At 42.5% G+C, this 25,900-nt stretch overlaps 1 pseudogene; it reads right to left on the reverse strand.

Moving 5' to 3' along the window:
• Positions 1-24,034: 24,034 nt before the first annotated feature.
• Positions 24,035-24,487, reverse strand: LOC143603479 (ethylene-responsive transcription factor ERF008 pseudogene; annotated as a pseudogene).
• Between the last annotated feature and the right edge of the window lie 1,413 nt (positions 24,488-25,900).

Below are 25,900 nucleotides of genomic sequence, written 5' to 3' on the forward strand. Positions count from 1 at the left end.
TACAAGAGGCTAAGTACAAGCAAAAAATGGAAGCTTATTACAATGCAAGAGTAAAGCATGAACGCTTCAAGCCTGGAGACCTTGTACTCCGAAAAAACAAGGCCAGCAAGAAAGAAAATCAAGAAAAGCTCGGCCCAAAGTGGGAAGGACCATAAACAATCCTCGAAGCTCACAAGGGTGGATCCTAAAAGCTGGCCGACAAAGAAGGCAAAAAGCTTCCAAGACACTGGAACGGCAAAACCCTTAAAAGGTTCCATGCCTAATCAAAGTCTTAGAATGTATTTCAAAGATGTATAATTCCCTTTTTGTAAAAAACAAACCTCTTGAATGAATGATAAATCTTTTGTCATAACTTATCTTTACTATCCTATAATCAGGTTGAAAACCTAGCAAGAAACTCCATGGCAAGGGCCATGTAAGGGGATGAGCTCCCAGGCCAAATCGCTCAATAGGTTCAAGGGTTAAATGGACCTATATAAGGGGTGAGTACCTATATCAATCCAACTCCATGAGACTTAGAAAATTTTGTTTAACTAAAACTAATCTCATAGACAGGTCTGAGCAGCCTACACCAATTCGTTCCTTAAACTTCAAACAAGTTTACGAAAACAAAAATATACATTAAGTAGTGTTATAAAGGATAGCCAACAAGTGCTTTTTACCTAATGAAGCCTTGGAGCTAAAAGTGACTGCAACACTAAAACTTCTTAAGGAAAGTTAGCTAAAATCACATTAAACTAACAAGACAAGCAATCAACACACAAATACACAGAACATCACAAGTTCATAAACAAGGCCATTCTAAGGCCATAGCATCCATACATAATAAGCCAATTAAGGCTAAAACAAGGAAACCACAAGGATTCCCAAGAAAATGTTCAAGGGCCACAAAGGCCAAACACAACCACAAGGCAGGAACTTTAAGAGTCCCATACCAAACCTACATTGTGCAAACATTACATAACATTGTTTTAAAGATGCTAAGAAAGCTACGAATTAAGTGTTTAAACATCAGAAATAGGCTTCGAAGTACTAGCCTTAGCACGTTTTCCTTTCTTGGATTTTTCGACTTGTGGGGCAACATCAGCAACAGCCGAGCCTTCGAGGCTTGCAACATGAGATCCATCGCTTTCCCCAGATAAAGTCTCCTCACCGTCACCGGAGCGGGAACGTTTTTTCGACCAAGACTCAAGCACCTCCTTAGCAACCTTCTCATCAAGGCCAGCCGATTTCAAACCCTGCAAAACTGAAAAAGGTTTACCATAGCATGATGAAACTGCACCCCCATAAGGGTAAGTAAGCCTCTCCATTGTATGAACTGAACCAGTGAAAAGCTTGTAGGCTTCAGGGTCAAATACAGGAGACTTCTCCATAGGCTGACCGGTTTCGTGATGATGAAAGCCCGCAACAAAACCCAAGTGCTTTCCATGGCCTAGCAGCTTGGTGTAAACATCACCTAGCACCAAGTTAAACTCTTTCGAATGAAGCAAATAGGATACAACTTGCTTAAACCCATGCTCGATCAACCATTTGTTATCTTCAGAAGTCTGAGTAACCGAAGCTTTCAAGCCTTCCTTCTCCATCTCGAAAGCTCTCTTTTGCATCTCAAAAGCTTCACGGTCAGCACTCAATTTGGCCCTATCAGCCTCCATGGCTTTCTTCAACCCTGCCATCTCAATCTCGTGACCACGAGATAACTCTTCCATCCGTTTCACATACACTTTCTCCTTCTCAGAAAAACCTTCAACATCTTTCATCATGGCCGCCATAGAAGATTTCATCTCCTCCCTCGTGTTCATAAACTCTTCATACTCCTCCATCCCTTTCCTAAAACGGGTGATACCTTCTGCCAAAAGGGCAGAAACGTTGGTATGGTTCAATATTAACCAGGATAACAAAGAGTCACCTTCCATCTTGGAGATAGTTGTCACACCCTCAAAATCCACTAACGGAGTTTTACCGTCAGATGGTGTGAACTAACAGGATCGGAATCATTAGTTATAATCAAACCATAAAACAAAGTTTTAAAACCATGAAAAAGTTTACGAGTAATTAAATGCAGAAGCGTAAAACCATAGAAACCAATGTTGCGTCACGCAGGACGACTTAAAACCCAATTATAACAGTTTAAAATAAGTTTGCATAATTAAAAGTGTTTCAAGCATTGCATGATCCTAAACCGCGCGCCCGCCTCGGCTACCTGAGAATAACATACTAAAAGTGTCAACACGGGGTTGGTGAGTTCACAAGTTTATATAAAATAAAGCGTTTAGCGTTTGCGTTCAGCGTTTTGCGTTAAGCGTTTTGCGTTTCAGCGTTTTGCGTTACAAGATAGTGTTATGTCAATTATATATCTATAGGTAGCTAGCCTATAAAACAAGTATTACTAAGTGTTCGACACCGAAGCTGACTGTTTATCATTTGCCTTGCCACCAGGTCTATCCCGACCATGGTATGTGTTTAGCCAAGATTACACCCACTCGACCTCCGGTCGAGTTTAGCGTTGGGTGGGGTTTGTCAAACCCAGTAGTACTACTCAACAATGACTCGCTATTATCCAATATTAAACGGTTCGATGTGAATGAAGGACTTTAGTTATCGCGTTTGCCACTTAGTCTTTACAAGTGATATATAATCTATATTAACAAAATCTTAAATGCGTTTTCGGAGTATGTTATCTCCCCCAAGTGAAAAGCATTTGAAAATAGTTTAAAAGGGGTAAGTGAACTCACTGTTTGCGAAGTATTCCCAAAATAATTCACCAAGATGCGCGTCACAGAAAAACTCTCTCTAGCGTTCTAAAACAACAAAGAGATTTTTCTAAGTGTCGGAATATTATCGAGTCTCTAGACCCGGCACATAATACCTATGCACACAACATGTTTCGTGTTTCGTTTGTGAATAGTGTGTGACTTTAACAAGTGTATTTGTGATACGTTACATGTGTGAGCAATTATTTACGTGTCATGTATTCATAATGTACATCACTAGCAATTACTCCCCGTAAGGGCAATTTGGTCAACACATAACAATTAACTAGCAATTATTCCCCACGAGGGCAATTTGGTCAAATCATGACAATCAATTAGCAATTATTCCCCGCAAGGGCATTTTGGTCAAACGTCGTGTGGAACGTCGTGTGGAAGACTTTGGAACAACAGTTTTGGTGAACCATTTAACATTTTCAACCCCAGCATACTCATCACCCTCAAAACGACCTTCCTTACCCCGAACAACTGATCTTCACCAACAGCAGCCGCAACGTCAGCAAACCCAACGTCCGAAGTGTCATCACTCTTCAAAAAGTCCAAAGCAGACATAACTACATAATACAAAGGAAAACAATTAGCAAACATATCAACTAGATAAGACAAAAACGAGATAAACAAATGCATACCCTTGTCATCCCTCATAAGCACGGGATCCCGATTAGGCTTATCCCAAAGTTTGCTAATTCCTAATAACACAAGAAGGTGTTCGGGAAAAGGACGAAGGCGTGATGGACATTCCCTAATACGTTTTAGAAACAAATCGTTCAACTCTAATCCGGCCGGTTCGGGCTCGTTTAAAACAGCCTCGGGTTGTCTCCAAACTGGTTTAAACGAAAGGATAGAATCAGAAACAAAGAAAAAAAGGTTTTTCCAAGAACCGAGCGTTGTAACCGCCGAAGAAACCAAACATTTTTCAAACTTGGTGTGTTCAAAAGTATACCAGTCACCGTTCTTCGCTAATCAGAAGAAACGGCGAAAACTTAACAACGAAGGGTCATAACCTAGGGCTCTACACAAAACCTCAAAATGCAACACCTTAGCAAGCCCTAAAGGATGGATTTGGCCGAAGGACATAAGATAATACTCCAATACATTAAGAACAAAAACCGAAAAAGGGTGTCGGGGATAGAGAATTCAAAAAGACGACAATACAAAGCGATGAAACCCGCCGGACAACGATCGATGGAAGAATCGACCGACGGGGCAACCGGCTTGTATTTTAACCCAATCCCCCATTCAATACAAAATGATTCGACCTCCTCTTGGGTCAATCGGGAAAAACTGATCGAAAGATCCTTTTTGGCAACCATAATTTCGAAAGAAAGATGAAGGATTGAGACTAACCTGGTAATGAATCGAAGATAACTTGAAAGTGTTAATGGTGGAAAGAGTTAAACAAATCTGGAAGAAAGTGAATAGTTATTTAGTTAATAACTATTAAATGAAAAGCAGTTATTGGGAACAACAATCTGACAGTTACTATCAAATCAACTGTCACATCAACAATTCAAAAAATAACATAAACTGAACAAAGGTTCGAAGCCGTGAAGCCTTTAAGCGAAAAACAAAAATGTGTGAAAAAGTCAGAGGCCCTTGAGTATACTCCTCAAATACCTCTGACTTGGGGGGCTGATGACGGGGTAGCTCAAGGAAATAATAAAATGGCTGTAACATACTAACGCTAAAAAGGTTAAAAGGTTAAACGCTTCATTTTCCCGCCCAGACTTATGTCAATAAGCACCCACGTGCTACTGTACAACGTCACATCACTATTCACATCCTTGTCCCCTCTGAGCAAAGGACAAGTTCAGACAAAGTACTATTACTTTATCTATGGACCAGCGGTCCAAGGCTTCCCGCCCAACAATGGTCAACTCTCTATGCAAACAAGAGGTTAATTAGTTAGTTACATCTGAACTAAAAGGGGTTACATCTCTTCACCTATATAAGAGATGCTTAGCCATAATCACAAACACACCAGATTTAGGCAGATAACACCATCTCCCTAATCTTCTCTTCTCTCTTAAGAAACACACACTTAGCTTATTTCTTTCTTCAATATCTTCATAGCTTCACCAAGAACATCATTCCAAAACCGATTCCAAACATCACGGTTCTTGATCATTGGTGAGCTATAACAACAAACAACTAACTAGTGAACCGCCTTCTACGTTTTGCAAACGTAGAGGGACACCATGACCTGGGTTAGGCTAATCTGAACCCTTGATGCCTTTTAGCCTAACCAGTCTATTCACTATCAATGGTCTTATCTTTGTTGTAGCAACATGGGTTATTTTGAGTTACAACAAAATTTTAGTTATTGAGCGGACCAGGATGGACGGCTCACAATGGACACGACTTAATTGTTGAGCGGACCAGGATGGACGTTCGTGAAAATCGTTTTATCTGTTCAATAGATTTTTTCCTAGACCTTGTTGCATTTTGTACACTTCTACCCCCATTGATATCCTTTTGTTTACCATTTATCAATTTGTTGAGTTTTGATTAACTTTTAGCAGTAGGAATTTTAGTTTTTATCGTTCTAACTTGTACTCATCCTGATCAGCAACAATTCTAACCAGAACCAAAATAATCTTCTTTTTAAATGGTTCATTCTGACTCACACAAATTCTAACCCTCATTTGTTGTTACTTGACCCGCCTGATTTTCCATTCATTTATCTTACTATACTAATAAACAAAAATATTGATACTCAATTGTCCTAACTCCTAACCATATTCAATCCTAACATAAAATTTCCTTCTAATCTTTTAAACTCTCTTTTCCTTAATCCATGTTATCCATTGGTCATGAGTGAAAATGGTTTAAGCCGTAAGTTACAACATTTTCAATATAATTTAAGATATTATTCAAACATTAATGATCATTTACAACAATTTAACACCTAAGATGTAATTATGCTCAATGTATACCTTACTTTTTATAAAATAAGTCAACATTTATTTTAACAATGTGAACTCTTAAATTCAGTTTGAATTTTTTTTTAAACCATTAATTTCGGGGTTTTTCTTTTCATAAGCATTTATCACATAATCATTTTCAACAAAAGAAATAAGATCATGCACAATAACAACTTTTCTGAGCAATTACTTTCGTATGACTTGTATCGAATCATTCTATGTACTTCTAATTTTTTTTTATTTTATTATTGTTGTGAATCCGTTTGAATATGTTTTTATAGCTTATCGAACTCATGGTAGTATTGAACTCGTGTAAATGATTAATCCGTTTATATGTTATCTATATGAATATAATTTGAGATTCTAGACTTGTTGTTTGTACTATATATATATATATATATATATATATATATATATATATATATATATATATATATATATATATATATATATATATATATATATATATATAGTTTTCAAATAATAACTTTATTAACTTTAAATGTACAAATGTAGTATCCAAGCTTGAGGATTATAGAGGTAGGGTACCAAAAAGACCCAAATACACTTAAGTGACACCCGCGGGTTAACCAGAAGTCCCTCATAAGGCACCCGCGGGGCATCCAAGTCATCCGCATTGCCATGGGCGGAAGAAACATCCTCACAAGGCATGCAGAAGCATCCTGGCACCCTCAAAAGTTGTCCGCAGAACAGAAAGCTCGTCCGCGTGAACAGCTATGATGTAATGCCCCGGGACAGATGTTAGTGTGTGATAACACTCTAGAAGATTTACCAAGATGCTCTCTTAAGTAATACGTGATGTATCAGCCAATTATGAAAGAACACCTGTCCAGGTTGTTATAACCATGCACATGGCCAGGGTTGTTCATCGCCCTATCATAAGGAGACACGTGTCCGGGTTGTTATACATGCACATGCAACGTATGAGCTAGACCAGTAATATGAAGACACGTGCCCAGGAGGTTAGAAAAGCATCTTTCAAAGGGACAGCTGGCCCAATCATTTTCCCATATCCTTCGGCTATAAATACCTTGTCAACCTGCATGAGGTATTCATATTCATTCACATCCACTCCCACGGTACTCTCTTAATTTACCTAAGTACTTTATCTCTTTGTAAGAATGGTACTTATTCTCACGTCGGAGGGTGGTTACGGGAAGACCCCCCCCCCCACCTCATCCTTCCCGTAACGAGCTCACGGTGTTCTGTTTTGCAGGATTCACGTCATTGGACTTTAGGAGTTGTGTTCATATCGTATTGACAGTTAACCGTATCCTACCCTGTAGACTCATCGGATCTAGGACCCATTAGTGGGGAGTAGATCTGTGTTTCTTCATTGGCGCCATCCGTGCTTTTGTTAGAACAACAGAAATTTTTTCCGTTCTCTTTACGATATGAGTCAGTTACCTAAAGGGCCGACGGAGAATCAAACACAACATCCACGTGATCTCAACCTTGAAACACGTGAAGGAGCGACATCTGTGTTTGCTCGAATTATGCCTCCTGTTACACGAACCGATGCCATGAACGCTGGAGGTTTTACCTTGGGCGGTTCAACGGCTCGGGGGTTGTTTGCTTAACAAGAAAGTGTCACTCCGGTGAACACTGATAATGTGGTTACTCCAATTACCGACTTGGGGCATGTCACAGCCCCGGGGGGTTCTAATATAAGGAATCTAGAGCGTGTTCCAAGAGAAGTCCACCGAAATCAGTCGAATTTAGGTTTGGAAGAAGATTCCGGTGACTCTAATCCAAGAAGAGCTCACCGTCATAGCCTCAGGACCGAAGAAACTTTGTCTCCGGACGAGTGGCTTCGTGGTCAACAAGAAAGTTTGAAAGCAGAGTATGAACGTCGGGTCCGGAATGAGCGTTTCCATGGTCGTACCCTGACGTATGATGAGCCTCCCAGGAGATCTATTTCTCCTCCCATAAGGGGAAGCCACATCCAGTACAGTTTGCCACCGGAGCGGAACATGAGCGAAACCCGAAGGTTGCGTCCTCGTCCCCACATAGATATGCGGGTACCATCCTATGAGGACGAACTGGATGTGTACGATTCATCTTATCGTCCGGATGGTAGTTTTTATAGCGGGGATAGCCGTCTTCCTTCGTACGGAGGGGCTAGTTATCCACGCCCAGTTGTCTACCATGCGGAGTATCATAGCAATGCTGAATACGGTTTTTCCAAACCATATCGCCCAGAGTCCTTCGCAGAAAAATCAAAATTCATTCCGAGCATCGCGACAGCTCCATTCCCAATTAATGCAAAGATTCCAACATCCGTTGGAACATATAATGGAATGATTGATCCTAGTGATCATCTGTTAAGGTTTGAAGCAGTTGGAGGAGTTAGTGGTTGGACTCTTCCATATTGGTGTCACATGTTCGCGCTAACATTCACCGGGGCAGCGCGGGAGTGGTTTGAAAAATTGCCTTGTGGAAAGATTACAAGTTGGAAATACTTTGTAGCAAAATTCTCTCAGCATTTTAGTCAACAAAAGAAACATACTCGTGACCCTTCGGAAAAACTAGATGTTACAAGGCAAAATAATGAGTCTATTGAGGACTTCATTACTCGTTTTACTAACGAGAGCCTTAACATCGGAGGAGTGAGCTAAGATATGCTGCGTGGAGCATTTTGTAAGAACGTCCACAGTGATGCCTTGATCCGTACTCTAACGGGAAGAGATGGAATGCCTGAGTCATGGGATGAAATCATGAAGGCATCAAAGTTGTTTGCAAGAACTGAGAAAACCCTAAGTTCCAGCAGTCAAAAACAATCAACGAACATTGAGTTTCAAACTCCGAGACCGAACAAGCATGCTAAGGGACCAATATGGTCAAGACTTCAGCCAAGTGCGGAAACATCTAAACCTTTTGATGCAAGATCTTTGATCGGAAACAAGGGTAAACGTAATTTTTCAGCTCGTTCCACCAACAGTTGGACCAAGTTATCAAAAAATCCCTCAGAAATTCTCACCACTGAGAACCTAAATTTCCAGAAACCTAAACCAATACCAAGGAAGTCATTCCTCGATACCAAAAAGCATTGCTCATATCGTAATGATATTAGACACAACACGAATGAGTGCGTGGCTCTCAGAAATGAAATTGAAGCAGCTGTTAAAAATGGCAAACTCGAACATTTGGTTAAAGGTGTACGAGAAGGGACTGGAAAACCTCCCGCAAAGGATAGCCAGGGCCCAGCCAAAAGGCAAATCAAAGATCTGAAGGTCCACATGATTCAAGGGGGACATTCGGGTAAGGGAAAACGGAGGGAATATTCGGACGAAGAATGGAAAAACGAGCCCGTTATTTTTCCTCGGATCAAAGGGGGCCCGTGCAACAAAAACTCGCTGATAATTACTGCCGAGTTTGGTCATTATCGGTCACAATATGTGTTCTTTGACACAGGCAGTACGTCCGGTATTATGTACGAACAGTGTTTCGAACAACTGGATGAAGAAGACAAAGAAAGACTACAACCAATTCATGCTCCTGTTTCTGGTTTCGGGGGAGAGATAATGCACCCGCGCGGTGTTATCACTTTCTCGGTCACACTAAGCAACGGAGTACGTTCAAGAATAGAGGAAGTTGAATTTTTGGTCTTACCAGCAACTTCCAAGCATGACATTATTTGGGACGAGAGGCAATTGGAGACTTCAATGCCCATCCGTCCACAGCCTATGGTGCAGTAGGAGTTCCAACTCGCACTGGTGTGGCGATAATTCATGTAAACCGACATTGTTTTACAACCGAAAGTTCAAGACCAAGCAAGGTCCCAAGACAGGCTCGGAGGACCGAAACTGAGAAATGGGTTTTGAATAAAAAGTTTCCAGACCAGACACTTACAATAGGACCTGCTATCTTGGAGATAGTGAGAACCTTTTTAAAGCAATTATTGACCAAGAACATTGAAATTTTTGCTTGGCAACCCGCGGACATGACAGGTGTCCCGCGGAGCATTTGTCACACCCCCATCTTGGGCCTAGGCGTGTGATCCGATAGTTGGTACCACATTTGTAATTAAATCAGTGTTGCGGGTTAATGCGGATGACTTTAATAAACATGTGGATTTAAAGTTTAAATATTTACATTACAAAAAAGTCGAGACGAAAATCTCGTTTAGTTTTACTTGTTTATATGTTTTACAAAACCACCATATTTTAATATTTATACAAAATTATCCGAGCCATCGGATTCTTGAGCCTTCGTCCTCTAGCTCTAATCTTGGTTACATGCAAAATGTTATAAAAATACGTCAGCAACGAATGCTGGTGAATATGCTGACGCGAAAACATTTTCTTTTACTTTGTTACCCCTCGAGGGTTACGCATGCCTCGGCCCATCTTGGCTTAGGAATAACAAAGTTAAAACAATATCATTATAAACTCGAGCCTCTACCTAGGTCACCCCAGCAAGACACCGCAGTGTCCCGACATAATTAGGTACCATATATACACAAGGTCATTCTCACTCGAACATACTTTGGTTCGGCCCATCGTGGCTGGAGGTCGTGACCAGGCGTGGTGCGATGTGCCCACTGCATTTTACCACATATGTAAGGATCCAGACAAATGTATACTACAGCCTGAGGGCTAGGCTCTTACTCTTATTAATAATGTTTTTAGAGACACTTAGTCTCATGTAAAATTTTACATATAACACGTTAATTTATTTGAAAACAAGTTTGTAAAAGTGGGGCGTATTCACCTTTGATCGGGATCGGTTTCCAACACCGTCCTTGCGTAATCTTTCTTGCTATCTCGCACCTATAGTACGAGTATAACTTTTATTAGTCGGATATACAATCCGGCTTAAGACCTTTAGTCTTATTACCTCGATGAACCTTTAGTTCATTTCTTTTACTTTAAAACCTTTAGTTTTAGAAGCAATATTTATAAACCTTTAGTTTATTATAAAAACGTTTCTTCTTTTCTAAGAAACGTATTCTTTTTCTTTTATTATTTAAGAATACCCTTATTACTTAAATAATATTCACAACAAAGAATTATATATATATAATCACACACACACACATATATATATACCTACACTTTTATATTTCCTTCTTTTCTTTTCTTTTCTTTGTTGTATAATTTCTTTTTTCATAGGCATCAAGTATAATTCCGACTTAGGGCATTAAGCCTTTATAATATTTTATTATTATTTTAGTCGGGTAGTAAACCTTACCTTTCCTCGGCTTATAATTCCCTAGATACTCGAGCAGCACTTCTACGCCGCTTAGCCTTTTCAACACTCGCCTTGATCGCCACTTCACTTCGGCACGCAAATCGAGACACCCAATCTTCTCGGCACGCACTTCGAGGTGATCCTCGGGTTGTAAAAACGACACCACCTTCTTGCTCGGAACGTCGTCGGGGAGTGGTACGAATATCGAGGTATGGCACATTTATCGAGGAATCGGGGCACGGTTTTCGAGGTGGATCGTTGGCACGAATTTCGAGGCTTAGAGAGATGTTTAGAGAGAGGATTGAGAACTGATTTTGGTGTGAGTCATGAAGACCCCGAACCTGCTATTTATAGACAAAAATTTGGATCCTATCGAGATACGCGATAGGCTTCTCAATCCCATCGCGTAGCGCGATGTAGCTTCGCACAGTCACAACGTAGGTCTACCATGTGTTGCTACGTGGCAGACGGTGTACCACGTATTAACATGTGGCAGACGATGTGCCACGTTTTGCCACGTGTCGGGACACGTGGCGAGAGGTGTGCCACGTGTGGACGCGTGGCAGTCTTGTGCCAGCGATGTCAGACCACGTCATCGCGATACGCGATGACGTAGGTTCAACCAGCGATCACGTATCGCTGTTGACCCTTACAGAAGGTTTGACCAAGCCCCTTCGCGATACTCGATGGCTTGTCCTTTGTCCCAATCGCATAGCGCGATAGGACAAGAAGATAGATTTTTCACTTTTAACCTTAGAGTTTGGATTTGGCAGAATTAGTCCCATAACTTTGGAAAGTTGACATTTTTGGCCCAAAATTTCCGTGATGTTACAGCATTTCGGAACACAAGTTAAGGGTGAATCCGTTAATCACCCCAATTGTACAAAAGAAACGAAAGATGGGTCCAGAACAAACGAAGGCTATGAATGAGTAAGTACAAGACCTTCTTCATGCTGGGCTTATACGAGAAATCAAGTACCAAACATGGGTGGCCAACCCAGTGATTGTCCCAAAAAGCAACGGAACATGGAGGATGTGTATAGATTATAAAGACTTGAACAATGCATGTCCGAAAGATTGTTACCCGCTTTCGGAGATCGACTTAAAAGTAGATGATGTGGCCCCATTTAAATTCAAGTGCTTCCTCGATGCCTACAAAGGGTATCACCAGATTCATATGGCAGCTGGCGACTAGGACAAGACAGCGTTCCGAACTGACCAAGGAACATTCTGTCACAGAATGATGCCTTTCGGATTAAAGAACGCGGGGGGCACATATCAACGACTGATGGATCAGGCTTTCAAAAGTCAAATACGTTGGAATCTCGAAATCTATATGAACGATTTGGTAATCAAAAGCATTGAAGAAGACCAGATGTTAAGAGATGTTGAAGAGACCTTTGAAACACTATGAAGCATCAATATGAAGTTAAATCCGGCTAAGTGTTCATTTGGCATGGAAGAGGGTAAATTCCTTGGAGTCATAGTAACAGGCGCGGGCTTTAAAGCCAACCCAGATAAGGTCCAGGCTATAGCCCGCATGCCTTCACCCTCTTCCCTCAAGGAGGTTCAAACACTTAATGGGAGACTTGTGGCGTTAAACCGATTCTTAGCAAACCACGCGGCCAAGTCTCATCCATTCGTGTCAACACTAAGAAATTGCCTCAAAAAGGCATATTTCAAGTGGACCACGGAGGCTGAAAAAGCATTCTTAGAAGTTAAGAAATGCTTAATGGAGCTTCCTACTCTAACAGCACCATACGTGGGTGAACCTCTGACACTATATTTATCTGCCTCGGACATTGCCATAGGGGCCGTTTTGCTGACCGATAGGAAAAATGTTCAAACTCTAATCTATTACGTCAGTAGAACGCTATCGGACCCGGAAACAAGGTATTCGATGTTGGAAAAATTGGTTTTGGCATTGGTTTATGCTGCCAGACGGCTCCGCAGATATTTCCAGGGCCACCCTATCAATGTATTAACCGGGTACAAACTCAAGAACGTTTTGAGTAAACATGAGTTATCCGGACGCCTGGAAAACTGGGCTATTGAATTGGGTGAACACTCGATCGAGTATAAGCATAGACCAGCGATCAAGGGGCAGGTACTCGCGAACTTTGTCACGGAAGTTCTGCAGTACAAAGAGCAAGAATGCCTAATCAAACAACAACCCCAAACACCTCCGGAACAGGGGCAAGTTTGGTCATTGTTCACGGATGAAGCTTCCAGCAGCGAAGGGTCAGGTGCAGGTTTAAGGCTAGTCAACCCTGAGGGGCATGAATTTATGTACGCAATCAAGTTGGACTTCAAAAGTACCAACAATGAGGCGGAATATGAAGCCTTCCTGGCAGGAATGCGGATAGCGAAAAAGCTGGGGGTGAAACATTTGGAGGCTCGGGTGGATTCTATGCTAATTGCGGGACAAATAAACGGAACATACGAAGCCAAAAACGATGTCATGGCTTCTTATTTGTCACAAGCGAGAGTCTTGATTCGCCAATTTTCCTCCTTCGATATTGTTCACATTAAGAGGAGCGAGAACAAATCGGCGCTCTTAGCAAGCTAGCTTCAATGAATTTTGAGCATTTCGCCAAAGATATTCGTGTGGAAGTTCTAGACCATCCATCCGTTACACAAAATCAAGTCCTGGTAATCCAAACTGGTGTTGAGTCCTGGATGTCACCCATTATAGCTTACTTATCTTCCGGAGTACTTCCAGCAAGATAGGCTGAGGCTCGGAAGATTAAGCACAAAGCTCTGAATTACCAGTTGACTGACGGCGTCTTATACCGGAGATCATTCCTTGGTCCACTATTACGTTGCGTGGACGTGGAAGACGCAAATTACCTTATTCGAGAAATTCACGAAGGTATTTGTGGGTTACACGCGGGACCAAGAATGACGGTTGCAAAGATCATGAACGCAGGATATTATTGGCCCGGCATGCATTTAGACGCCGTATAAGAAATCAGAAAGTGTGATTCATGTCAGCGTAATGCCCCCAACACTCTATGACCAAAGAACGAACTGATTCCAATAACATCTGCCTGGCCGTTCCAAAAATGGGCTATTGATATCATGGGACCTTTCCCAGAAGCCCCGGGACGAGTCAAGTTCCTGATAGTGGCCAATGATTACTTCACCAAGTGGGTGGAAGCCAAACCGGTTGCATCAATCACGGCTTCAAGCGTGAAAAAATTCCTTTGGGAATTCATCATTTGCAGGTTTGGTCTCCCACAGGAATTGGTAAGTGATAATGGGACCCAATTTGCTGATAGCGGGTTGCAAGGATGGTTGAAAGAACTCCAGGTCATTCAGACCTTCACATCCGTAGCACACCCGCAAGAAAATGATCAGGTCGAAATGACCAACCGAACTATCAAGGAAGGGATCAAGGCAAGGCTAGGGACGAAACGAACGGGTTGGGTGGACGAACTGCCTCAAGTACTCTGGGCATTCCGCACCCAAAAGAACTCTAGTAATTTGGAAACACCCTTTAGCCTAACTTATCGCACTGAAGCCATGATTCCCGCAGAAATTGGGATTCCATCCGCAAGGGTTCTGCTGATCGATGATAATGATCACGAACTTAGGATGAATCTTGATTTATTGGAAGAAAGAAGAGAATTAGCATCAATTCGCGAGCACAATTACAAGCGACAACTTTAGAAGTATTACAACTCGCGGGTCTAAACATGCGAATTCGATACGGGAGACTTTGCCTTCTGCAATAACGAGGCCTCTGGACAGGAGCCTCCAGGCAAGTTAGCCCCAACTTGGGAAGGACCTTATAAAATCAAACAAGTACTATCCAAAGGTACCTACAAGTTGGAGAAGTTGGATGGGACAGAAATCCTTCGAACTTGGAACGCAGCACAATTAAAGAAATGCTATATGTAGTAACTTCATTTGCCTTTTTATTTTCGGCCTGCGCGCCCACATAGACTAGCAAGTGATGCAATTTCTTTTATTGTAAGAAGGCTTATGCCTAATGTATGAGAATATCCACTCGACACCATGATATTTTAATAAGTTGTAATCTTTTATTGACAAAAACGAAGTTCCGGACAGACACTTATATTATAGTACATAAGACAAAGTGCACCGGAAAGAACGCAAAGACTTCTTATTCATAGTCAAAAGAGATTACAAGTAAAAGAAAACGTTACAACAAAGACATGTATTTACGGAGTGGTATCCTCATCTTCCGCAGTAGTGTCAGCTTCTTCGTCTTCTCCCTCATCAAGATCCAATAGTTCTTTCAATTGATCTATGGCATCTTCTTTGTCCGCAAGCTCCGATATGTGGTCGGAAAGGGAAAACTTCAAGGTATCAAACTCCTTGGTTTTCTCAATAAGGATGGAGGCAGTATCCCTTCCGGCCAACACGTATTCCTCTAGAAGCCGAGATGCTGAACCAAACTCATATCCTTCCTCAAAGCCCATTTGGCGACCAGCCTGTTCGGAAGCACGAAGGAGCACAGCAACGCAATTCCCTAGGTCATCAATATTCCGAATGTCAGTAATAACCTGTTAAGTCAAACAAACATGTGTAAGCACATACACATATGAAATGATCACGTTAACAAAAGGAAACGTGATACCTTAGGAATCGTTGTCGATATAAACCACTTCTTGTCCGCCTGAGCTCGGACAAGATCCATCTTGTGACCAGCACACTCCAAGGCTTGGTCTCGATTCCTAACATTCAGGTCAGACAAGCACTTGTCCTTCGCTGCTGAGTCAGCTTGAAGAGTCTTTATCAGTTCAGCTTGTTCATCCAGCTGCTTCTGAAAAGAAACTTTAGCTTCCTCTAAGGCTCAATGGTTGTCTTGAGTGTCACTTAACGCCTTAAGAGCCTCTTTTTTGGCACCAAGCAAGTTCCGCTCGGTCTCCTCCAACTCATCATTCATGCTAGCCAATCCCGGCGAAGTTCCTGGTTGGTAGACACAGCGTTCGCCACATGATAGGAATTGGAGTCAAAAAGTTCTTGGCGGATGCGACGACGTTGTCGTTCCTTCTCTGCAGAAGGAAGACTTTCGTCAAGGTATTCCTGGCAAATGTACGCATTGCTCAGCACCGTGTTCCGCCGCAGTGACCAACGTGGATGATGCGGGGCAGTATCCTCATTCACTCGAGAGGAGGAAGCCTGCCCCCCATGTTTAAACACACTGACCCCACCTTGATCTTGGAAGGTATGCTCATGACGGGATGGAGATGTGTGGAACCGATCAGCTTCACCAACCTCTTTGTCCTTAATAGGAGAAGAGTCCGATAAATCGATCGGCTCTTGAGCAGTGTTTATGGTGAGGTCGGTTGAGTTGGGAGTTCGGTAGCAACAGAATCCTTCAGACCTGAAATATTCCAAAAATAAAAATCTTTTAAGTTACCAAGAAGCGATAAATAGAAGAACAATCATAAATGTCCAAATCTTACTTTTAGAAACGTCTTGGGCAGCAAGCTCCCGAAGACGAGCGCGCAAGTCTGGGACATCAACCTTAGTCTTCTTCTTTTTCTTCTTCTTGGGCGCGGCATCGGAAACTTGTGCTTTCCATTTCCCAACAGCTTTTGAAGCACCCGCTTCCGCAGCTTGAGGTTCGCCCTCAACGGATTGAGGACCACCTTCCTCACCTGCTGACGGATCGGTGAGGGCCTTCGAATTCTGCTTGCGGGTCAAACCTACAGATGAATGTGAAGGGTTAGTAGCACCACTCGATAACCCTCATTCGCAGAGCAACGACTCCTTGTTAGATGAAAGTAGAACTATCACTCCTCTTGAAGTAGCGGCAGTTATAGGTCGAGGTTGGGAAATACCTTCGCACTTTTTGACCAACTCCTCACCTTGAGCATACATCGCCTCAGAAACTATAGGCTCCGGGCTCAGGGTAGTGGAGAATAGAAAGTAGACTCGAGTGCGCTCCGAGAACGGTGTGTACCTTTGATCAATTTCGCGACGCACCATCATGCCCTCCGTTTCTTCCATAAGAGTTGAAAGGAACGAACCTTCACCTGTAATCAAAGAATGTTAAAAGGAGCATATTGAGAACCCGGAACACTATGAACGAAAACTTACTTCCGTCGGTATTCTCATAATAAGGTTCCAAAGCGGGGAATGGCCACAATCAACTCATCTTCGCATGTACCATAGCCCCCTCATGAATAGGACGCATCGGTGTAGGCGTTTGGGTCAAAGTGTAGAACCACTTCTGACCCGCATACTCAATGACAGGAATCTCGGGAAGTGGATCTTCCGGTTTCCGTTGAGTCATTGTAAACGAGATGACGTCTTCCCGAATCCAAAAGAACTTGGATTTCCACCCATGGATACTCCGGATCCATTCAAAGCCAATCGGACCTTTCCCAGTAGTAGCAAAGCCATACCACCCGTCACGATATGTCATCTTGTAGAAAATGGCAAACATATTGACGAATGGCTCATAATTATGAGATTGGCAACAAAATTCGAAGTGTCGAATTCGCAGCATCCCAAACGGGTGAATTTGGGATATATGGAGCCCGTGTTTTTTCAAGACGGACCTAACAAATTTCGTCACGGGTAACCGAAAGTTACCCGTGGTAAAGTGGTCCAGGTAGACAGCCATCTTCTTCGGCAGCGGTGCAGTCGCAATGGCTCCTTTCGCCGGACGTTCAGCTTCCCAATTCGATGGGAAGCCGTATACGTTTTTAACTCCTCGAAATACTTCTCCTTGATGCCGCATCCGAATTTGGTAATAGAAGGGGGATTTTTCTTCTGGGCAGCCATCGAAATCAAATATCTGAGACAGATATAAGAAAGCAGAATTCTCTGGTATGAGTGAAACAAAAAGTATGTAAGCAACAAGAATGGTTGAAGACATCAAGCCCTATTTATACTCATCGCAATTAATGCGATCGTCTGACTAACGGAGGAAATAGAAAATAAGGAGCACGAGATGACTGACACGTCAGGCGGGGGATTCAAAAAAGTGCATACAGGCTGTCAAACATATGTTCCACACGTCTTGTCAGCCACCGCCTAAAAACACTCTCTCTCCGCCAAGTCATCAGTGTTATCTACTCAACTTGCACAAGTTCAAAATTTAAAGAAAGATATTTTGCAAAGATTCCTTTCATTAAGATCCGAAATGATAGTTACAAAAACATGAAAAGAAATTACAAAGACCAGTTCTAGTCCGTACTTCTATCCTATGGATTAGGGGCCGAAGTGTCTTCCGGAACGTTTGGAGAAGCATCGTCAGACTTGTCATCTTCGGATTCATCATCCTCCGATTCATCATCTATATAAACCCGTAGATGCTTCACGCCATCTTCGGATGAGGCAAATTTCGAAAGCACGTTCTGCAGTGGAAAGACAAGGCCATCATACTCTTGAACCCGAATGTGTAACTCCTGCTTCGCGTCAAGGCCATGAAGCGGGTGGCTCTCGATAGGTTGTCCGGATTGGGCAAACTCCAATCATTCATTGAAGCCCTTCACCCGGCCAACGCCTTCCGAAGCAGTTGTTAAGTTCACAAAGCAATCGGTAAGTTCTGTACTCCGCTGTATATGACGAATAACCTGTGAACAAGATTTCATCAACACCATGGAATCAAACACACAGAAAATAAAAAGTATGCAAGAAAAACTTACAGAGTCAAGACCACGATCGAGAAAGTATTGCCTCTCCCGCTCAGCGCGCTCCGCCCTACCACGAAGTTCCTGCATCTCGGCGGAAGCACGGTTACTTGCTTCAGTATGGGATTACAAAAGGGAGTCATATGCAGACTGCATTTCAACGACAGTCTTATCTTTCATTTCAGATTGCTCCCCTTACAATCTTAAAGCTTCCTCGAGTTCTTGGATCCGGGCATTTTGTTGAGACACTTCGTCTTGTGCCCTCGCTAACTCATCCTTTTTCTTCTGAGTCTCAGATCGGGAAGCTTCAAGGGTGGCATTAGACCTTTCGCATGCCTCTTTCCACCGCTTAGCAGTATCAGCATTCCGCTTTTTTTCTTTTTGGAGTGCAGCTTCGGCGTCAGTTTGTTTCCACCTAGCTGCACTCGCTGCTTTACGGTGATCTTCGACTTCCTTCCCCGCAACTTTCAAGGCCTCAGAAGCGGCACCAAGCTTCCCGCCCATCGTCCGCCACTCCCGCAGGATTTCCTGACTACAGGCTAAGCTGTTAGTCAAGGAAATAGCCAGATCAGTATGTAGTTCCTGGCGGGAGCGAGTTCGTTGATATGCATTTCGGCAAGAGGCATACAGTGCTTAACGAAACTCATACAGGTCTTGGGATACCCGTTGACAATGTCCCAAGACGGGACGAACAAATCATAGTCTCCTCCCAACTGAACGTTCTCAAAGTACTGGGAACTGGAAGTCCCAAGACGAACATGAGTGGAGGAAGACTGTTGAGGCCCGCCTTGCGAGGAACCCCCTCCCCCCCCCCCCCCCCCAGCCTCATGGACAGATGGTCCAAAAAAGAAATCGTCTTCCCCGCCCGATGCAAAAGGGTGAAGAAGTAGGATTAAATTGAGGACTGGATTGAGGAGGAGGTTCATCAGCCCTAAAGCCCTCCGCAGTGACTTCAAGGTTCTCATGCTGAGAACCAGTGGCATCCCCACCTTGGAAAAGATAATCCAATGACCCGGAAGTCATTGGATGAACATTAGACCCCTCCATAGTCGTTTCAACAGGAGGGATAACAGGCTTGACCGCCTCCTTCTCCGGAGGAGGCGACAGTTGCTTCTCAACATTTGGTGTCGGCGTTGACAGCTCACCAAATGTGCATCCTTTAGCAATGGACGGATCTGCGTAAGAACACCATAGTCAGATCTCATTATTATGGTTGACAAAAATTAACAAGCAAGAACTCACCAGTCACCGTCCTTAATCGCTCCGCAAGGTTGGGTGGTAGTGGTTTCCTTGGACGATGTGTCCGGCGCTTCTTCGTTTTTTGCCCCTTCTCGGCGTCCGCAGCGCTAGTACCCGCGTCACTCGCCTGCAATGCACGGAGAGACCTCTTCCGGTAAAGTTCTGCCAACAAATGCGAGACAGATGAAACATCAGGAGAATCATATGAGCTTTCCTCCTCAAGGAGGACAGAATCGTCACTTAGAATGACGATCGTCCCGTAGGAGGTCAGCACATTAAGAGGAGGAGGGTTTAGAATGTACGCACCTATTTCAAAGATAGCCTCCGAGACAATCGGTTCGGCACACACTTTGACAGGAAAGAGGAAATGTTGAGCAGTCCTCTCAAGGATAGGCGCATCCTTTACGTCACGGATAGCCTTATCCACACAGCCTTTGCCATCATCTAGGGCGTTCAACATTGATCCAAAACCTGAAAACAACTGCAAACGTTAGTAATAAATACTCAAACATTGAAGAGTAAAAGAACAAGATATTTAAACTTACGGTCGTCTAGCCCAATAAAAACAGGTTCCATGAAAGGAGAAGGCCATAAACGGCTCATGCCTGCCCACACAAGAGCTTCCTCAGGAAGTGCCCGCATAAAAGTTGGCGGAGTAGTAAGCTTGCGAAACCAGTCACGCTTCTCATGAGCGGCTGGTGTAATATCAATAAGAGCATCGTTAGGAGAACGACGAGTCATGGCCTTGGGCACCACGTCCTCGGAGATCCAAAAGAATTTTTTCTTCCAATCCTTGGAAGTGTCCTCGGTTACGCTACCGATAACTCTATCGGGCAAGCTATGACAAGTGTACCATCCATTTCGGTTGGCCATATTGTAGAATACAACAAACCGGTCCAACCGGGGAACTAGGTCATGTGTCATACACACAAACTCGAAGTGACGAATTCGCATGACGGCACGAGGATGGAGTTGAGATAAGTGAATCCCAAACTCCTTGACCACTCGTTGAAAGAACTTCGTGACAGGAAGCACCCGTGGTCATAGTAGTCGGCATATAAAGCCATCTTTCCTAGAGGAGGAAAACTGGCTATTGAACCAGCAGAGGGGAACTCCGGTCCCCACTCTGGTGGGATACCATAAGTTGTAACAAGCTTCTGGTATTCCTCTCGGTCCCAACAAACCTCTATCTCATCGAACTCAGATTGAGAAGGCGCCATTTAAAACACTTGGTAATAATATTTGATTTTGTTCAAAGGAATCAAAGAAAGATTGAAGGATTCAGATGGGAAAAGCAAGTTCGTATTGAGAATTCAAGAGCGATAAAACTTCAAAAATAAGTTAACTCCCTCTATTTATACCCACCGCAATTACTGCGATGGGATGCGAACAGTAGAGAGAGAAAAACCCGTTCAATAACAGATCGCCACGTCACGCGGGAAATTCGAAAAAGGGAAAAAGTTGTACAGTCGGGTACAGTAACAACCGTCAAAAACTTCCTGTCACCTGCACACGCGCCTGCGAGTGGTCAGCTTGTCCTTTTTCATGATTATCCACAACAACAAAAGATATTTCCCACCAACTTGCAAAGTCAAAAATCCCCAAATCCACGATTAAGTCCAGAATTTCACCCGTATAAAATACTTCACACGGAAGAAACACTGGACTGGGGGACTTATAGAGGTAGGGTACCAAAAGACCCAAATACCCTTAAGTGACACCCGCGGGTTAACCAGAAGTCCCTCATAAGGCACCCGCGGGGCATCCAAGTCATCTGCATAACCATGGGCGGAAGAAACATCCTCACAAGGCATGCGGAAGCATCCTGGCACCCTCAAAAGTTGTCCGCAAAACATAAAGCTCGTCCGCTTGAACAGCTATGAGGTAATGCTCCGGGACAGCTGTTAGTGTGTGATAACACTCTAGAAGATTTACCAAGATGCTCTCTTAAGTAATACGTGATGTATCAGCCAATTATGAAAGAACACATGTTCAGGTTGTTATAACCATGCACATGGCCAGGGTTGTTCATCGCCCTATCATAAGGAGACACGTGTCCGGGTTGTTATACATGCATATGCAACGTATGAGCTAGACCAGTAATATGAAGACACGTGCCCAGGCTGTTAGAAGAGCATCTTCCAAAGGGACAGCTGGCCCAATCATTTTCTCATACCCTTCGGCTATAAATACCTTGTCAACCTGCATGAGGTATTCATATTCATTCACATTCACTCCCACGGTACTCTCTCAATTTACTTAAGTACTTTATCTCTTTGTAAGAACGGTACTTATTCTCACGCCGGAGGGTGGTTACGGGAAGACCCCCCACTCATCCTTCCCGTAACGAGTTCACGGTGTTCTGTTTTGCAGTATTCACGTCACTGGACTTTAGGAGTTGTGTTCATATCGTATTGACAGTTAACCGTATCCTACCATGTAGACTCATCGGATCTAAGACCCATTAGTGAGGTGTAGATCCGTGTTTTCTTCAAGTATTTCTTCGAAATACATTATTTTTTAACATAATAAACTCTATTTCTTTTAATACAAATGTAATCTTTTCGGTGCTCTGAATTTCTAATGGTTAAGGAAAAGAACGACTAGTGTTAAGACGCGTGTCTCGCTGCAAGCGTACGGCAAATCACCCTACCTACTACGTGTCAGCGTTTGAAATCTAAGTTTCAATTTAATATAAAAAATACACTTACGCACAGAGCTCAAAATATCTCACATGTAAATCCCAATGATTCGGTCACCTTTTTTAAATTAAATCATTTTTAAAAACACAATAAATCTTTATTAAAATTTATTTTACATGTAGTCAATCAGTCTTAATAAAAAAATATTGATTGATTGAATAACATATTAATATAAACGAAGTACAAATGTTGAATTATAGTTTTTTATGTTCTGTTTCAAATATTTTCAAAAAAATTTTTTACTCAAAACAGCTATAGTTTTGCCTCAGAACATGTAACCACATTGCTATTTTGACCGAAACAAACAAAAATAATGTGTTGTTGTTTGATTAGTTAAAATATTACGTTACTGTTATATTTAAAGTTAGCTTTAATTAACAAACTCTTTAATAAAAGTGTTATGGTTTAACTAAATGCTGAAAAAAATAATATAAAAAGTAAAGTGATTGATTGAAACGGGATGGACCCCGCCTCTTTTTGCCCTCTTGGGCTTTGTTAGGATGGCAAGCAAGGGGCAACAAGTTTGGCGATGCTTTGGTTTGATGGTGAGTTAGCAGGTGAGATGGCGCGGTTGGTGCCCAAAGTACAATCACAACACATGATCTAACCATGTTATTAAAAAAAAACCTAAAATAGTTTCTTTTAACATATTAAAATTTTGAACTTGTAACATTTACTTAATAAATTCGGTTAAAAAATGGTTCACGAGTGTAATACATGTACACACAAAGCTCCAAGTTTACACAAAGTTCCAACTTTAAATATGGGAGTCAAACAATTAAACCTTCTTATTAAAAACCAAGCGAATTGAATCATTAAACCTGGTTTACATTCATATACTAAACCAAGCCGTATAAGGAGGTGTTTGGGATTGTTATTTTCACTAACTAATAATTTATTAACTTTTTTTAAATGAATAAGATGTTTTGGATTGTTTTTTATGTGAGAGGGAAAAGTTAATAAGTTATAATTTTATAACTTATTAACTTAATAGAAAGTTATAAGGAAATAAAATAAGGAATCCCAAACACCCCTTAAATCTCAAAACACAAACATATACAAATAGAAGTTTTATAAGAACATGAAAGATGTTTTTAGTTTAAAGTTAACTTTGTTTTATTATAGACTCAACATTTTATAGTTCACTTAATTTTCCATTTCCTATTTTCACTTAAAGCACATACCAATAAAATAAGTTATAATTTAGTTAAAAGTTAATAGACCATATCAATAAACTTGAAACACATCATTGCACATTTTTCTTTACCTATTTTCACTTAATTTTATAATTCACTTAATATACCATATCAATAAAATTAAACACATCATTTTCACATTTTTCATTTCCTATTTTCAATTAGAGAAAAAAAAGAAGATAAATCCAATATTTTAACATAATAAAAACACATAAATCCCTTCGGATTCTCTATCTATCCGCTACATAAACTAGACCCAAACATAACCACCAAAAACACACAATATATAAAAAATAAAAAGACGATTCTACCCCTCCGAAATTAACGCCGTCAATCCACCTATAAACACAAACCACCCTTGTCGTCACCCGACCGTCAATTCTCGTCAGAAGATTCCGGACTCGGGTACTCATTCAAATCCGTATTCAAACAAACCCGACCCGACCCACGCTCCACCGGCGCGTGGCATCGCGTGTGACCACTTAAATTCTCCAACGCATCCACTTTAGCCCCAACCTCCGTCGCCTTCTTCCTAATATCCGCCGCCGACAACTCATGCAAGCAGCCGCCGTCGCCGTCTTCGGCGGCTATCGAATCCGGGAAATTGAGCCGAGCCGTGGGGCCGCGGAGGTAAAAGACGGCTGTGTCGTAAGCTCGTGCGGCGGCTACAGGGGAAGAGTATGAGCCGAGCCAGATACGTGAGCGTTTATTAGGTTCACGAATCTCGGCAACCCATTTGCCCCACTTACGCATACGGATACCCCGGTAGGGTTTGTTGGGTTCGGGTTGTTTGCCTTTGGAAGAACCGACCTTGTCGTCGGGTTCCATGTGCGATTGGAATTAAAGTAGAATGAACGAATGAATGGATGATTGTTGGATTGGGGTATTTATGGGTGAGTTGGCGGCTGATGGGGTATGGATTATGATGTTGAGTCGGCAGCCAAAGGCACGGCCGTAAGACTATGGGAATGGATGTATGAGTATCATTTTCGGTTTTAAGATAAGCCCAAAACCTGGCCGACACATACTATCAAACAACCACTTATACCTAAATTTTAACTATTTTATTATTCCTTATTGATATCCACGTATGTGTTTCTTTATTTTATTATCAGTTATTTATGTGTTAAGTTTTGTAGAATTTAACAATTAGACTGGGTCGGTTGATACACATGAGTAAAATATCGTAGGGGTATGGTACTAAACCCAGTTTTACGACCCTAAATTTATTATGTTTGACTTATTTTATTATATGGACTAATACAATGTTACTGGGCTGAGGGGGTTTTGTGGAGGTAACCCTAACTGGGCTAGGCCCATTAGGGTACCATGATGGTGGCCATGAGGCTCCCTATATAAGGAGGTCTCCACCTCCTTATTAGGGGTTGGTCATTCTCAATAAGAGACACCACCAATATTTTTGTGTCTGTGAACAAGAGATCCTGGAGATTTCTTAGCGGTCACCTCCACACCCCCAAAAAGTCATTGCAGATCCCAACCAGCCGGAGAAGAAGATCAAGACGTGGTTCGTTCATCTCGAAATCCGTGGAAACATCGTCATGGATCAGGTCAGATTCATTTTGTGCTTTGACATTGGCGCCATCCGTGGGACGGCAATGAACCACGCTTCGCTTCTCGTCTCGGCCCTCCGATCTGTTCATCAATATCTCGGGTCTACGATTTCTTCTTTCAGATATGTTCTATGGAAATCCAAAAATCCGTAGATCTAAAAAATACTTCCAGATCAGGAAATACACAGGAAGAAATACCACCGAACTTTTGGGGAAAACCCTTAGATCTGTGTTTTTTCTAAGTGAAATATACCAAATCTAGTTATGATTTTTTCAGATCTGGGTTCGTTTGAGCAACAGTCACACTTCATATTCATAGATCTATAAATCCTATTAGATCTGTTGGTTTTACATAAAACCTACCTGATGTGGATATTCAAAATCTCTAGATCGTGCGCGCCACCGCGGATCAAAATCGCTCCCTGTGGATCAACTTCGGATTCCGCATGCGCGCTCCCCGGCGATCACTCTACGCCACAGCGGGTCGCATGCGCGCCCCCCGGCGATCACTCTACGCCACAGCGGGTCGCATGCGCGCCCCCGGGTATCACTCTACGCCACAGCGGGTCGCATGCGCGCCCCCGGCGATCACTCTACGCCACAGCGGGTCGCATGCGCGCCCACGGCGATCACTCTACGCCACAGCGGGTCGCATGCGCGCTCCCGGCGA

This window comes from Bidens hawaiensis, unplaced genomic scaffold, assembly GCF_021521415.1.
Source record: "Bidens hawaiensis isolate Kalapana, Puna unplaced genomic scaffold, B.hawaiensis_p1.1 tig00062029_1, whole genome shotgun sequence".
Taxonomy (NCBI): Eukaryota; Viridiplantae; Streptophyta; class Magnoliopsida; order Asterales; family Asteraceae; genus Bidens; species Bidens hawaiensis.